The 15,777-nt window shown below is 45.6% G+C and overlaps 1 protein-coding gene across 2 annotated transcripts in view; it reads right to left on the bottom strand.

Annotated features, from left to right (window-relative positions):
• Nucleotides 1–15,777, bottom strand: part of BCAS3 (BCAS3 microtubule associated cell migration factor) — a 3,998,327-nt gene that overhangs the window by 2,160,471 nt on the left and 1,822,079 nt on the right. The window lies entirely within an intron of this gene.

Raw genomic sequence — 15,777 nt, 5'->3', positions numbered from 1 at the left:
CCCCTGCTGCATCAAAGGCTTTCATTTCGCCGCCCGCGTTCTTCATACTTTTCACGGCCGCCAGGCCGTGTCTCGCATTTCTCCTCCCCCTCCCACCCTTGCTGTTACTGCCCACGGCCTCCCCATGTCGCACTTTCATTTTAATGGCAGCTTTGCTTTTCTTTATATCGGCTTTCCTTTCCATTTATCACTGCTGCCTTACTTTGAACGTTTCACAGCTTGTTTAAAACAGTTTTTGGATGGTTCGTCAGGTCTCATTTTCTATGTAAAGAAAAACCCTAAACTCGTTATCCTATGTAAAATACATGTTATAACAGGCTGCACTATTTCAGTAAAACAACATTATTTTGTCAGTCGGTCTTTTAGCCATTTCCATGTTAAGCTTATCATCACGACCTTGTGTGAAAAGCCCTTCTGGCCACACTCCGACCTCCAGCGATCGTTTTTCACTGCACCCTTCTTGCATGAACCTTTTATTGACATCGGAAAGGCTGAGTTGAACCTTTTATTGACGTCGGAAAGGCTGAGTTGACTTTGCTGCTCTCCGTGCGCGTGACTTGCATGCAGCAGCGAATGCGAACAAGGTGCTCTTAACACCCTCGGCGCCAGCTGCGAGCTCCAGGCATCGGAAGGAAGCGAGCTAGGCATTCCACCCCAGGCTATAAACTGTGGCAAAAAAGACGGAGGTCCTGGTGGTCTGTCGCTTCCCTGCCTAATACTAAAGCCACTGGAATAACGTGGCAACGGAGGACAAAGTTATATGACCAGGTTAACTAAATTATGCTTTATCAGCCGATTTATATTTACATATGAGTGCCACAACGTTGCGACTTCAAAGGGATCCCCCCCAGCCCCCTGTCAACTCCACAGCACCGCGCAACTCCACAGCACCGCGCAACTCCACATCACCGCGCAACTCCACATCACCGCGCAACTCCACATCACCGCGCAACTCCACATCACCGCGCAACTCCACATCACCGCGCAACTCCACATCACCGCGCAACTCCACATCACCGCGCAACTCCACATCAACCCTCAACTCCACATCAACCCTCAACTCCACATCAACCCTCAACTCCACATCAACCCTCAACTCCACATCAACCCTCAACTCCACATCAACCCTCAACTCCACATCAACCCTCAACTCCACATCAACCCTCAACTCCACATCAACCCTCAACTCCACATCAACCCTCAACTCCACATCAACCCTCAACTCCACATCAACCCTCAACTCCACATCAACCCTCAACTCCACATCAACCGCTCAACTCCACATCAACCGCTCAACTCCACATCAACCGCTCAACTCCACATCAACCGCTCAACTCCACATCAACCGCTCAACTCCACATCAACCGCTCAACTCCACATCAACCGCTCAACTCCACATCAACCGCTCAACTCCACACCGCCGCTCAACTCCACACCGCCGCTCAACTCCACACCGCTGCTCAACTCCACACCGTCGCTCAACTCCACACCGTCGCTCAACTCCACACCGCCGCTCAACTCCACACCGCCGCTCAACTCCACATCAGCCGCTCAACTCCACACCGCCGCTCAACTCCACACCGCCGCTCAACTCCACACCGCCGCTCAACTCCACACCGCCGCTCAACTCCACACCGCCGCTCAACTCCACACCGCCGCTCAACTCCACACCGCCGCTCAACTCCACACCGCCGCTCAACTCCACACCGCCGCTCAACTCCACACCGCCGCTCAACCCCACACCGCCGCTCAACCCCACACCGCCGCTCAACCCCACACCGCCGCTCAACCCCACACCGCCGCTCAACCCCACACCACCGCTCAACCCCACACCACCGCTCAACCCCACACCACCGCTCAACCCCACACCACCGCTCAACTCGACACCACCGCTCAACTCCACATCACTGCTCCACATCAAAGCCATCTCCGGGCGCCCACATCAAAGCCATCAGCCTCCCTCCCCATCTGCCTGCTCCCCCGTCGGCTCGAATCCTGCCCCCCCACCAGGCTCTTGAAGCGCGACGCTTCATCTGCTGAGAACTTCACACTTCAAAGAAATGCTCTCCCCCGCCCACCTCTGCGCAATGCCACTCCGAAGACTTTTTTTTATTTTACACCCCATATGCTCGAGCCTTGGCATCAGACTTCCAAGGGATTTCCCCCCAGCCCCCTGTCACCAGCGCTTCCGCCAAAGATGTGGCTTGTGACTGTATGCTGGTTGGCTGCGGAGTTAAAGCATGCTTGCTGCCTCTTTTCGAACTGCTGTAAGGTCTGCATTTGATTAAGAAAAGTGGTGGCAACTTCATCGTGCCTTTGACCGTTTGTGCTATTTCACCGTGAGGAACCTGTAACTCCACATCACCGCTCAACTCCACATCACCGCTCAACTCCACATCACCGCTCAACTCCACACCACCGCTCAACTCCACACCACCGCTCAACTCCACACCACCGCTCAACTCCACACCACCGCTCAACTCCACACCACCGCTCAACTCCATACCACCGCTCAACTCCACACCACCGCTCAACTCCACACCACCGCTCAACTCCACACCACCGCTCAACTCCACACCACCGCTCAACTCCACACCACCGCTCAACTCCACATCACCGCTCAACTCCACATCACCGCTCAATTCCACATCACCGCTCAACTCCACATCACACTCTAAACAATACCACTCAGTGCCACATAATTACACACCACATGATTACACTCTACTGAATGCAACACACACTCCACACAATACCACTCAGTGCCATATGAGTATATGCTACATAATTACACTGCACTCAATGCAACATACACTCCAAACAATACCACTCAGTGCCACATAATTACACGCCACACAATTACACTCTACTGAATACAACATAACCTCCCCATAATACCACTCAGTGCCACAGAATTATATGCAACATAATTCCACTGCACTCAATGCAACAGACACTCCAAATACCACTCAGTGCCAGATAATTACACACCACATAATTACACTGCACTCAATGCAACATACACTCCAAATACCACTCAGTGCCACATATTTACACGCCACAAAACTACACTCTACTGAATACAATATACACTCCCCATATTACCACACAGTGCCATATAATTACATGCCACATAATTACACTCTTCTCAATGCAACGCAAATATACTCCACATAATACCACTCAGTGCCAAAAAAATTACACACCTCATACTTACACTCTACTCAATGCAACAAAAATACACTTTATCTATCTGTCTATCACCCTTCTATCTGTCTATCTCTCTATCACCCTCACTCTATCTATCTATCGCCCTCATTCTATCTACCTATCTATCGCATCACCACAGCATCACTCAGCACCACCAGAGCATCACTCAGGGGCACCACAACATCACTATGCGCTACCACAGCATCACTGAATGCCACAGCATCACTCGTCGCCACCACAACATCACTCGTCGCCACCACAACATCACTCCGCGCCACCACAGCATAAATCTGTGCAACCATTCAACAACTGGTTCAAATATGTTCTCTCAATGTTTCAAGCTTCATTACAAATGTCACAAAAAAATGTTAATAGTTCACTTCTGTTCTTGGATTTTCGTCACAATGAACATAATCTTCACAAAAGTTATTTACAAAAGCTATTGCCAATAACTTTTTTTAAGTATTAATTATTAAAAAAATAAAAGCCATTTTTATTTGTAATATCAATACATCTAAATCACGTAAATACAACACATATTGCATTACAAATGCTATAGGTGTCACATTTGCAAAAGTTAAAACTATTGGCATTGTAAATTACAAAGCTATTAATTTCGCTATTTTCCAAACCAACACATAAATTAAAAAATGTAATTTACAATACCAATAGCTCAAACTTTCCTAATGCGATACCTATTGCATTGCAAATGCTTGTTTTTTTAATCAATCTTTGAGATGTTTATTTTTCCAAACTTGAAATTGTAAAAATGTGGACAGACACTGACAGCTCTGAACCTGTGTTTTACAGATTATGCTTAAGCGAAAACTCAAACCACTATCTTATCAGTTTATAACCTACTCTCAAATATCAATCTGACGCTCATCAGAAGAAGTCAGACACCAACCATTATGTTTTACAAAGGTATTCTACCAGAGTACTATACAGGTAACAAATCCCACTTCAGAAACCTATTAGGAACTGTGCTCATTGTTTAATTTAAAATGCACATTATATCTCTTTTTAGTCCAACTCGAGCACGTTAAACTTTGCCTTGTGCCAAAAGATGCACATGCTGGGATCAAAGCGGATATGCACACAACCAATCATACTTATCAGCATCACTTGCCGGCCCCCACTTGGCACCTTAAATGTGTACTCGTTAAAAATAAAGGCACTGAGCATGCCAGTACAGACAGTGTTGTGCACAACCGCACCATCGTGTGCTGAGATGTCATGTGACGATAAGCTGCATTACCGAGTATTAACAGCACTAAAACCTGCCCGCCTTAAATAAATTCCTGGAAGTGTTGGATTTTTCACATCTTAATATCTGCAGGGAAGGTGAGAGACAATTTTCCCCTTAAATAAATATTTGTGACCAGCTATATCTTGTGTCCTCTCCCTACTAAAATATCAGCCTGGCCTGTGCCTCCTTCTACATTTTGCCCTTGAAAGGACTATGTGTACATAATGTGGCATCACCACATAGAATGTCACAGTAGCATACATGTAAAGGTCTACAAGCTTTACACACGGATTCTTCTGAAAGGCTAAATCACATTAATAGCGCACCCATACTAAGGGCTACTTATTACCATTGGGATAACAACAGTGCTTTAAGTATCCACATATGTATATATAAGTGCAGAGGCGCAAAGTTTTTCTCGGGACCCCAACGACTGTGGCTTGTTTTGATTCCAGTTCATGACTCTTTCTTCCACTACCCTGCACTTCTTTATTTATGGCTGTCATGCAGCTGCATTTCCAATTCTGATGTTTCTCTATATCATTGTTTTTACATTCTTTTTTATTGTTCTTCCACCCAAGGTGAAGAAATCTCAAGTAAATTATCAGAAAAAATTCAAATGCAGTTGGCCATTCTAGACAGTCAATAGATATAAAGCTCATTACCGCCTCCTTTTTTAGGTCTCGTAGAGAGACCTATTACTGCTAAACTAGAACATTTCTAACAGGCGGATTTCTAACAGTTCACGAGAATAGAATCACGTGACAAGCTCCTCATGCACGAGCTTGCCCGAGCCTTCCCCCTGCCAGCAGCATTTCTCCTGCACTCGGCCCACCCCCCTCCCTCTCCATATGGTGCGCTCTGCCTCAGGCCAGCATCTCTCCTCCCATAATTATTCACTGCAGGGCCTGCGTCTCGTCACCCTTCCTCCCCCTGCCAGCAGACTTGTTGACATATGGCCACTCATGCAAGCAGATGCCACCACTAGCCTGACTTGTGCATTATGTACATTTGTGGAAAATGCATCACGCCCGCCCACAAGCCCTTAATTCATAGCCGAGCACGCAAACAGACACAGCGCCTATTTATTTACTTATTTTTACGTTCACCGAAGGCTCAATTGCTTTCTGAGTCCCCTTTGTGACTCAGAAACAGGTTTCTAACAGGCCGTGACTCACATTTCTAATTCCCCCTGCATCAGCCTCCCACAGGCTTCCCTCCCCATGACTTCAAAGGCTCCCCCAGCGTGCGCTCGGCCGGCCTCACACCCCATCACCATATGCTTGTTTTTCAAAGGTAGATCTTTCCAAAGGAGATAACACAAAAGTCTGCCGGAACTTCGCAGGCTCCTGCCTATCGGAGTAGAGCCCGCCTCTCTTGATCCTTACAGGCAGCAGGTTGGAACACAGAAATAAAGTTTAAAATAAAAGTACGTGCTACCTTTACTTCTAATTATCTCCAGAGGAGAATTTGACGGTTATTGGTACAACCGTAAACTTGTTTTCAATATCTTTGCGCATCACCATGTGCACCAACACCTCCAAAGACCCCAGTGTCTGTTCTTTGAAAACATACTGCTAGCACTGACCAGAATACTCGCTCACAATACTACGTTGGAAAATGGCAGTTGTGAACTTTGCTCGGTATTAATCTCTGCCCCGTTCACAGCTGTGACAGCCGCACCAGTGTGGGCCTACTGTCTTCTGTGGTTTAATGAAGTGGACTAGGATGGAGGTTGTTCAAATGCCCCCCATCTCCCCCGCCCTTTTTAAACAAAATAACGCCGTGATACCGCGTGAGAGAGAAAGGTGTCAGTGGGATCAAATTGTCTCTCTAATTGGTCAAATTAGCCCCAAGCTGCTTGCCAATGACACACGTCTCTCCCAGTGCCACTCCCGCCCCAGACCCCAGCAATCTATTGGGAACTTGTCAACTGCATTCTAACAAGGAGCATTCTGGAGGAGCTGGGGGGTGGAGGGGGAAGCAAGGCTTTCGTCTACTCAGTTACTCCAATTAGTCATTGCTAATACCCTGCAGCTCCTGGAGCGCACGCGGGCCCTGCCAGCAGGCTAATTACAGCTGCTCCTGTCCATTGAGGAAACTCAGAGTAAATAAAGAAGCAGGCTTTTGTCAGATTGGATATCTGTCCGGGGCTCTGGGCTCGTATTTGGCATTTCTGTGAGGTCCAGGGTTGCTTCAGTGGGAGTGATCTGGCCGCATTGTTTCTTCTCTTAACACGCTAACTGCGCTTCACGAGTTTAGTGCTGCAGTGTTTCACTGGGCTTTTCAGTGTGGGCTCCTCATGGTTACGAACGCGTTCTTATTCAGGCGCTGTGCCGTGTCGGCGATTTAAAGTGTTAAACGCCAGTATATTTTAGACTTATGCTGTTTGTGAAGAATTAACTCGGAAGTTTAGCGGGAAATGTAGTTAAGTTAAAACAGCATAGCACGAACACCCTCTAGGTTTCTTTCAGTTTAATGAGGCCTAGTGTATATGTTGTGTGTGTGATATCATTAAAATTAGAACGTACTTTGAAAAGTTCACAGCATTGCAAAGCGCCTTGTCTCCTCTTTTTTTGGGTTACAGTGTCTCCAAGTTGTTGTTCTCATTCAAGGCGCCAGTGACGTACTGACGCGGGGAAATGACAGTGACTGACGGGAAAAACAGGCAAATATTTACAGTATATAATTGGGCTCATTTGTAGATACTTTTTTGATAAATGGTTTTTAATGCTCATATCATAACAAACAGCTGAAAACTAGAATCACTACATTTTCGCTAGGCGAGCTAGTTGAAATAAAGGGTCCCAGAGGTCACAACTCTTGATCTGGCTATGTTTGCCACCTGGCCTTTTTTTAATTGCCATTGCCGGTTTTTTAATATGCAGTCTGGTACAAAAATGAAGAAAATCACACAAAGCTGTATTTTCGCCTCAGATTCATAAATACTTAAAACTGTAAATGTAAGGTGAAAGCAGTATAAAATGTGGTCTAAATCTGCTTTAATGATCCGTGACTGATTAGTTAAAACTAAACAAAGCACCCTCACACCCCCACACACCCTCTCACCCCCACACACCCTGACACCCCCTCACCCTCACACCCCCTCTCACCCTCACACCCCCTCTCACCCTCACACCCCCTCTCACCCTCTCACCCCCCTCTCACCCTCTCACCCCCCTCTCACCCTCTCACCCTCACACCCCCTCTCACCCTCTCACCCTCACACCCCCTCTCACCCTCACCAACACCTTTCACCCTCACCACCCTCACCCTCCCACACCCCCCTCACACCCCCACACCCTCTCCCCCCTCACCCTCTCCCCCCTCACCCTCACCCTCACACCCCCTCATGCCCCCTCACACACCCTCACCTGTCACCCTCACCCGTCACCCTCACCCGTCACCCTCACCCGTCACCCTCACACCTGTCACCCTCACACCTGTCACCCTCAAACCTGTCACCCTCACCCCTCACCCCGCTAACTCTGTCACCCTCACCCCCTCACCCTCACCACCTCACCCTCGCCCTCCTCACCCTCACACCCATCACCCTCACCCCCTCACCCTCACACCCCATCACCCCCCTCAACCCCACCCTTACCCCCCTCACCCCGTCACCCTCACCCCCGTCACCCACACCCCGTCACCCTCACCCTCACCCCGTCACCCTCACCCCGTCATCCTCACCCTGTCACCCTCACCCCCGTCACCCTCACCCCCGTCACCCTAACCTCCTCACACTCCCTCACCCTCACACACCCTCACACCCCCTCACCCACACACCCCCTCACCCTCACACCCCCTCATCCTCACACCCCTCACCCTCACACCCTCACACCCCCTCACCCTCACACCCCCTCACCCTCATAGCATAACAATTCAAAGCATAGGATAGCAAAACATAGCATAGGATAGCAAAACAAAACATAGCATACAGCATCACTCCGCATCACCACAGCATCACTCAGGGGCACCACAACTTTACTATGCGCTACCACAGCAACACTGAATGCCACAGCATCACTCGTTCGCCATCACATCACTCAGCGCCACCACAGCATCAATCTATGCAACCAATCAACAACACCTGGTTCAAATATGTTCTCTCAATGTTTCAATCTTTATTACAAATTTAACAAAAATATGTTAATATTTCACTTCTGTTCTTGGATTTTCGGAACAATAAAATACACTGAACATAATCTTCACAAATGGTATTTACAAAACTTTAAGCTATTGCCATTATAAATTATAATAACTTTTATTTAAGTATTAATTATTTAAAAAAATTAAACCATTGTCATTTGTAATATCAATACATGTAAGTCACGTAAATACAACACATATTGCATTACAAATGCTATAGGTGTCACATTTGCAAAAGTTGTAACTATTGGCATTGTAAATGACAAAGCTATTAATTTCGCTATTTTCAAAAATCAAAATATAAATAAAAAATTTGTCATATACAATACCAATAGCTCAAACTTTCCTAATGCGAGACCTATTGCATTGCAAATGCTTGTTTAATTTAGAGTTTTATGTAGCGCGAACTAGACCCGAGACATCGGGTATCAGAGCGCTTTACATGAGCACCAGTTTTGTTACATATAGTGTGCCTTCCTTGTTAGGAAGGCGCACAATACCTCAAGTAACTTAACAACTCAACCTTCATCCAGGGATTGCGTCGGGGTACCACGCGGGTGGACGGTGTCCCCCCACTTATTTTCCAGGGGGGACGCCGCCCCCCTGCTTCTCAAAACGCCACCCCCCCCTGCTCTGGCCTGGTCCTTCAAAATGCGAAAAAGCGCGCACAGCGCGCATCGACCAAACCACGCATTTCCGGGTGATGCCTCGGACTGCTTGCTGATCTCCACACCCCTGCACCTAGGGTTAGGTTAACTACGCCTATTGCAGCTCTTGCAACCCGCCCCACCCCTTCTTAACCTTGACGGCGAGTCGGACCTACCAGTACAACAGAGACATCTGCGACCAATCAGTGGTCATAGTAGGCGTCACTAGATGGGTGTTTCTGCACCTCAGCAATCCCGCCCTTGTGCTCCATGCCCTTTATTTTTCAGGCTTTTCTTGCTCTGGCTCCTTTCCTTTTTGACCGGATCCGGATATCGACACAGCTCGCCCTCCCTTCCTGGCCTCGCCTGCCGCCTGACCTGCTGGAGACTTCCCTTCCTGCATCTACAACCTACACCGTTACCTAAGAAACCATTTTCGGCTTGGCAACGTAGGCGACAGTTTCACTTTTAAGGTAAGTGTAAGTTTAATGGCTCCACTCGTTTTTCCCTCGTTTTTTGTGCCCGTCTGAGCTCTGTTCCCCTTCGTTTTTCCCTCATTTTTTGTGCCTTTCTGCCCTCTGTTTCACTTGTTTTTCCCTCATTTTTTGTGCCTTTTTGCCCTCTGTTCCACTCGTTTTTGTGCCCCTCTGCCCTCTGTTCCACTCGTTTTTCCCTCGTTTTTTTGTGCCTTTCTGCCCTCTGTTCCACTCGTTTTTTGTGCCCCTCTGCCCTCTGTTCCACTCGTTTTTTGTGCCCTTCTGCCATCTGTTCCACTCGTTTTTCCCTCGTTTTTTGAGCCTTTCTGTCCTTTGTTCCACTCGTTTTTCCCTCGTTTTTTGTGCCCTTCTGCATTCCGTTCCACTCCTTTTTTGTGCCCTTCTGCCCTCTGTGCCACTCGGGCTGCCTGTTTACAGCACAGCTGGGTGGGGTTGGACTTTCTTCTGCTCCCTGTGAATAGATAGAGAGATGCGGCTGGAAGTGGGGGCGCCTGGTGAGAATAGGAGGGGTGAATGTTATTGTAATTAGCCGATGTTGACGCTACTGTATACCGCCTGAGTTTTCTTCAAACACCACCAGCTGGATGTCTTTTTCGTTTTATTGTGACCTAGCTTCGACTTTGTTACCATTATCTTAGGATTTGAAGCAGTTCTTTAACGTCTTAAATCGTTTTCTAGGTTTTGCTCTGGCAACAGTCTAAACCTTATGATGATACATTTTTGACACATCTCTATATCAAAGTTTTTCGAGGATTCCGCATTAGAGGCAAAGGGAATAGAATTTTGATAATTAATATGTATTTGGAAGGACCGTTTTGTCCTTTCTGTCTGACATAGATCTTAGAAGCAACAACTCCTTCTAGGGTAGAAAAGATGTAGATTTAGAGTGACGTAGGTTTAAAGGCATAGGTGTACTTCTAGAGAGTGGAAGTTCGGTAAATGAGTTGACTTTCACACTAGTTGTCTGTGGACGAAGAGACTCTAAAATGCAATTTTTGTCTTCACTCTTATCTCATTCTTTCCTGCTGTGATGCCATCGATCCTCCAGAAATGACCAGAGCCTGGGTACCTATAAGAGAACAGCTTTTTATATCGAGATCATCCTAAACCTGCCTACCATGCTCAACAAGCATTGGCATAGCCAATAGGTCTCGCCTTGGGGACCTTGTAAGTGTTTAGCCATGCAACGGTTGATGTTGTTGCACCAAGGATATTGTGCTGCATAACTAAATTTTTAGAAGGTCCCAAAAGCGAGACCTATTGTCTATGCCAATGCTTGTTGGTAATTTCCCTTGACTGTTGCTTTTTGGGCAGTGACTCTCAGGTAGCTGTGGCTAACAGATCATTAGTGCCTACTCTCAGCCTCTTTTTCGGACTCTAGGTCTATTGTATCACTTTGAGACAGGTTCTTTATTGCTTCTCATTGCTGAGTAGGGAGCAATGACGGATATCTATTACTTTGTACATTGTAGCTTGATTTTCACTGAGTGGAAAGTGTCACTCTAAGTGTCACACATCCACACTGAAATCATGGATATGTCACACATAAGTAGGGCTCCCAGTTTTATGGTATTTTTTTTTTTTTAACATTTCCATCTGTAGTTACCCATATATATCTTTTGGCCATTTTACCTGTATTTATCCATAATTATTTTGTGCTTGGCACATAAATGAGGTTGCCAAACTGTACATTTCCATATTTATTTCACTGATTGACGCGCACTCATACTTTGCTGTCTGTCGAGTTTTCGCTATTTAAGCTGGCAATTATTACATAACAACCAACCCACTGTAATACCAGCATTATACCATAAATGTATGTTGACATTTCCAATTGACTTTCCTCTTAGTTCCCTAGTGGAATTGTTGTTAGGGCAAGGAAGCATGGAGGTTTCTAAGTTTAGGGTTAAAAATGATCTCTTTGGAAAGGTCGAAATGCAGTCAATAAAGGCAACCTGCTGTGCCGCCAACATCCAAAAGCGCTTTAACCTCTTCAAATATGAAAATTTGGGTGCTCAAAATTGATTGGAATCTATGGAATGTCTCAGAACCGTTTCTAAGGAATGAATGACCATGACAGCAGGATGCCACCATTCCTTCAACTATGAAAATGCTTAGAGTTGCCTAATGTGGAATATTTTATTTGCCCTTCAGTTTACACTATCTTGGGAGCCATCCTATTCAACAGATCTCCCTGCCTTGCATTTGTCCTGCTCACACCTGCAATGGTCCTTCCTGCAGCACAGCAGGGCCGCGTTGGGTCCCATGCTCACCCAGGACACAACACAGATCACCAGGAAGTAGCACAGCCAGCTGCTGCCAGACTGGAAACTTTACCTTCTACCCCAAGCACGGAGGCTGCAACAATGGAATCAAAGAGAGGTAAAAAGCGCTGGTACTCCTTGCCAGAAAGCGTTTGGTTCATTTATGACCACAAATCATTTTAATTTAATGTTCATACAGATTCTAGAACTTTTCACCACAGTAATGTGAGGAAAATGTGTTTTTTTTTGACAATTTTTATGGGAAACGAAATGAGCTATAGCACACCGGTAACATTGAAGATCATCATTTGCTAATTGAGGGAATTTTTTCCTTTTTAAAAGGGCATTGTGTGACTTTCTCTTTTTTTTAAAATTGTTATACCACCACAAACTGGGATGGGTGGCTCATTGGACCACAAATATTTTCCTAAGTGCCAAAAGTAATAAGAAAAATATTTTTGCAAAGCAATTTTTTCTTCTCACCAACCATCAGTGAATATGAGCATGACCAATGCAAAAAATATAGATAAACCAATGCTTTCTGCTTTCTACAGAAATAAGCAAACGCAAATCCAGCATCATGGATTTCTTTGCAAATGCGAACAAGAGATCTCTGTTCGATTCGGAAAGTAGTACGTGCTTGAAAGATGTACCTGCACAACATACGGAGAGTATGGTGCCAAGCCAAAGATTGATTCAATCTTCTCCACTGGAAGACTCTTCAACAAAGATCCTGGAGGCGGGCGCCAGTTTTGAAAGGGATACCAGCTTGCCAGAGTGTTGGGACCACAATCAGTGGGCTCAATTTAAAGAAAAGTATCCATGGCTAACCAGTGAAAATGGCTGCCTTGGCTGCAACATATGCAGTGAGGTTAAGCTACTTGGAGCATCACAGGGTGTGGCTATGGCTAGAGAATGAGTCAATGGGAGCATTGCTGCATCTGGCCCAACAGAAGCGAGCCAGTTAGCCTCACTGCGGAAAAAAAATACATAAGCATAAAATTTCAGAAGCACATTGTAACGCATGTGATATCCTAGCTGCATCCAAGAAGGAGGTACTGCGTCAACAATCCTGGAGCAGCAGAGGCATTGTCATGCTTCAACAGTAAAGGTGTTTCGCACGCTTTACTTTTGTGCAAAAAATAATCGCCCCTTTTCAGACTTTACAGGTCTAGTAGCCTTGCAGGTTTCTAATGAGTCAGATATGGGCACGATTCTACACAGCGATTTCACTGCAGCACAGATAACTGATTGCATTGCTAAGGAAATGCGGAGTAAGGTTTGTATCGGCATCGTTGAACAGCCTTCAAAAATATCTGTATATATTGACGAATCAACAACCCATTCTTCCATGACTGTTTTAATTATTTATGTGCGTGCTGCAATCAATGGAAAAGAGCCCCTCACCTTTTTCCTTGACTTGCTTGAGTTGCCTACGGGCGATGCAGAGTGCATTGTGTCCTCACTGTTGAAATGTCTTGAAAAACATGGGTTTTGCAGCAACCTTGTAGACAATTGGATAGGGGTGTGCAGTGATGGTGCCAGTGTAATGCTTGGGAGAAACTCTGGTGTTTTGGAGAGGCTATGTTGTAAATACCCTCGCCTTGTAAAATGCCACTATCTATGCCACCGGCTTGAGTTCAGTGTAGCGGACATGGTTGATACAGTGCCTGGCCTTAAGCACTTTGAATCATTTTTCAAAAAACTGTATGCCGTGTACCACCAGTCTCCCAAAAATCAGTGAGAACTCTCTGCATGTGCGAAAGAGTTAGAAATTGCAATACTGACATTTTAGTGAGTATTTCAATCCGGTGGATTGCTTCTAGCAAAAGGGCAATATGAGCAGTGTGGGAGTCATCCCCAGCCCTTCACCAGCATTTTGTTCAGTCCAGCTGGAGTACTTCTCGTGATGCCAAACACCGGGCTACTTTCAGCGGGCTGAATAAAATCCTGAAATGTTCTGATTTTTTGCTGAATCTCGCCGGTGTTGTGGATGCGGTTCATGAAATTGGAACACTGTCAAAAGCACTTCAAAGGGATGAAGTAACTCTGCCACGAGCTTACCAGCTCATCAATCGTACAGTAAGGGCAATTGAAAAGCTTAAGGAGTTTCTAGGGACACACAGGAAGGAGGCTGAACAAGCTATTGAGAGTGGCTTACTTAGAGGAGGGCCAATCAGCTGGGAGGACTCACGTGGGCAGGTAAAAATAAACCTTCCCCAGTTTTATCAAAATCTGGCAGATAACTTGCGCTCCAGGTTGTATGCAGGCAATAGGTCAGCCACATCATCTCGGACAGATTAATTTTTAGCTCTTACATTAGAGATAGATGTTATCAACCCACAGAAGTGGCCAAACGACGTTGAGAGCCCATGGTATGAAGGTGAGGAGAAACTACAAAACCTGTGTAGGAGATTCTCTCTTAATTATAAAGGCATATCTGAAGGTTTCAGAGATAATGGTGGTAATGAGATTCCAGAGCAACTGCAACCTGTTTTGAGGGCTGTAAATACACTTCCTGTTACTTCAAGTGACTGTGAAAGGGGTTTCAGCACAATTAACTTGATAATGTCACCCATACAAAACTGCCTTGGTATCAGACGTCTTTCCTCATTACTGTTCATAAACCTCATGGGCCCTCCTCTGCCTCTTTGGAATTCAATGCTGTATGTCAACAAGTGGTTGAGTGCCTATTGCCATGCAGATGATACTCAGTCTAGAAAGGTAAATCCTATAGCCCAGCACAATAAAAGATATGCAGACGCATGGGCGTTTTTTAATTGATGGTTTTCAATGCTATAAGCGGTCTCACAAATTTTCCATGGTCAAACATCCTGTGGCAGTATAACTTGTCCCATAATGTCTGCAATAAAATGAAAGCAGCTTGCATTGAAAAAAGTGGCTTTAAAGATCTGGTAGGATGTGAGGACTCTTGGATGAAATAATGAATAACTTTTTACTTGACAACAGTGATGGGTGCGTAGACCAGCCCTCCAAATGAAGTGGTGGAAGCTGACACAACATCACAATCCAAGATGGTCTGTGCATAATAGAGGGTCCTTGGTTACTTAAAACGAATGAAAATCCGAAAAACACAAAGGGACTATGATAGTGCAATAATTAAGGTAAAGAAAATCAATGATCGGCCTGGCGAGTTGCACATCTTCTCACGCTCTCTTCGGTGGTGGTGTACTCAATTAAATGTAATGAAATTCAAAAAGGCTTGGGACAGACTTAAGGAAGCAAAAACAGTGTAGGAGCAAAGACAGATGTACAAGGAGAAAAGGGAAAGGGAAGATCGGGTGGGCTATGGTATCTTTAATGGTTGCCAATACTAATGTACCGATTTCTGCCAAACTCAGGTCATGACAGGAGTACGACAAACAGATCTACCAATGTTGCCACAAGAACTGTACATACAAACACAACCGTAGCAGAAAAAATCCTAGGAAGGCAGAGGTACAAATTTCCTTAACTGGGCAGTTTTATCTGAATTTGTGCTGAATGGCTGGCAAACACACAAATATGAGCAGCTGGATGTCTGAGTAAATGAAATATTGCATTTTGCACATGGGTACAATCTTAAGTATATACCATTAACATACAAAAACCAGTAAATAATACCGCTAATACCACATGCGTTGCTAATGTGAGGCAAAGGCATCTCTTGTGCACCAACAGTTGGTGTAAATAAAATAAAGCATCTTATTGTACTGTAGTTACCAGCTAGGCCTCAGCACCTCCACAGTGAGACATTTTGC

The sequence above is a fragment of the Lissotriton vulgaris genome, chromosome 2_1 (genome assembly GCF_964263255.1).
Source record: "Lissotriton vulgaris chromosome 2_1, aLisVul1.2, whole genome shotgun sequence".
In the NCBI taxonomy this organism is placed as follows: domain Eukaryota; kingdom Metazoa; phylum Chordata; class Amphibia; order Caudata; family Salamandridae; genus Lissotriton; species Lissotriton vulgaris.
The sequence above is the reverse complement of the archived record's forward strand: the minus strand, read 5'-3'. Positions and strand labels throughout refer to the sequence as shown.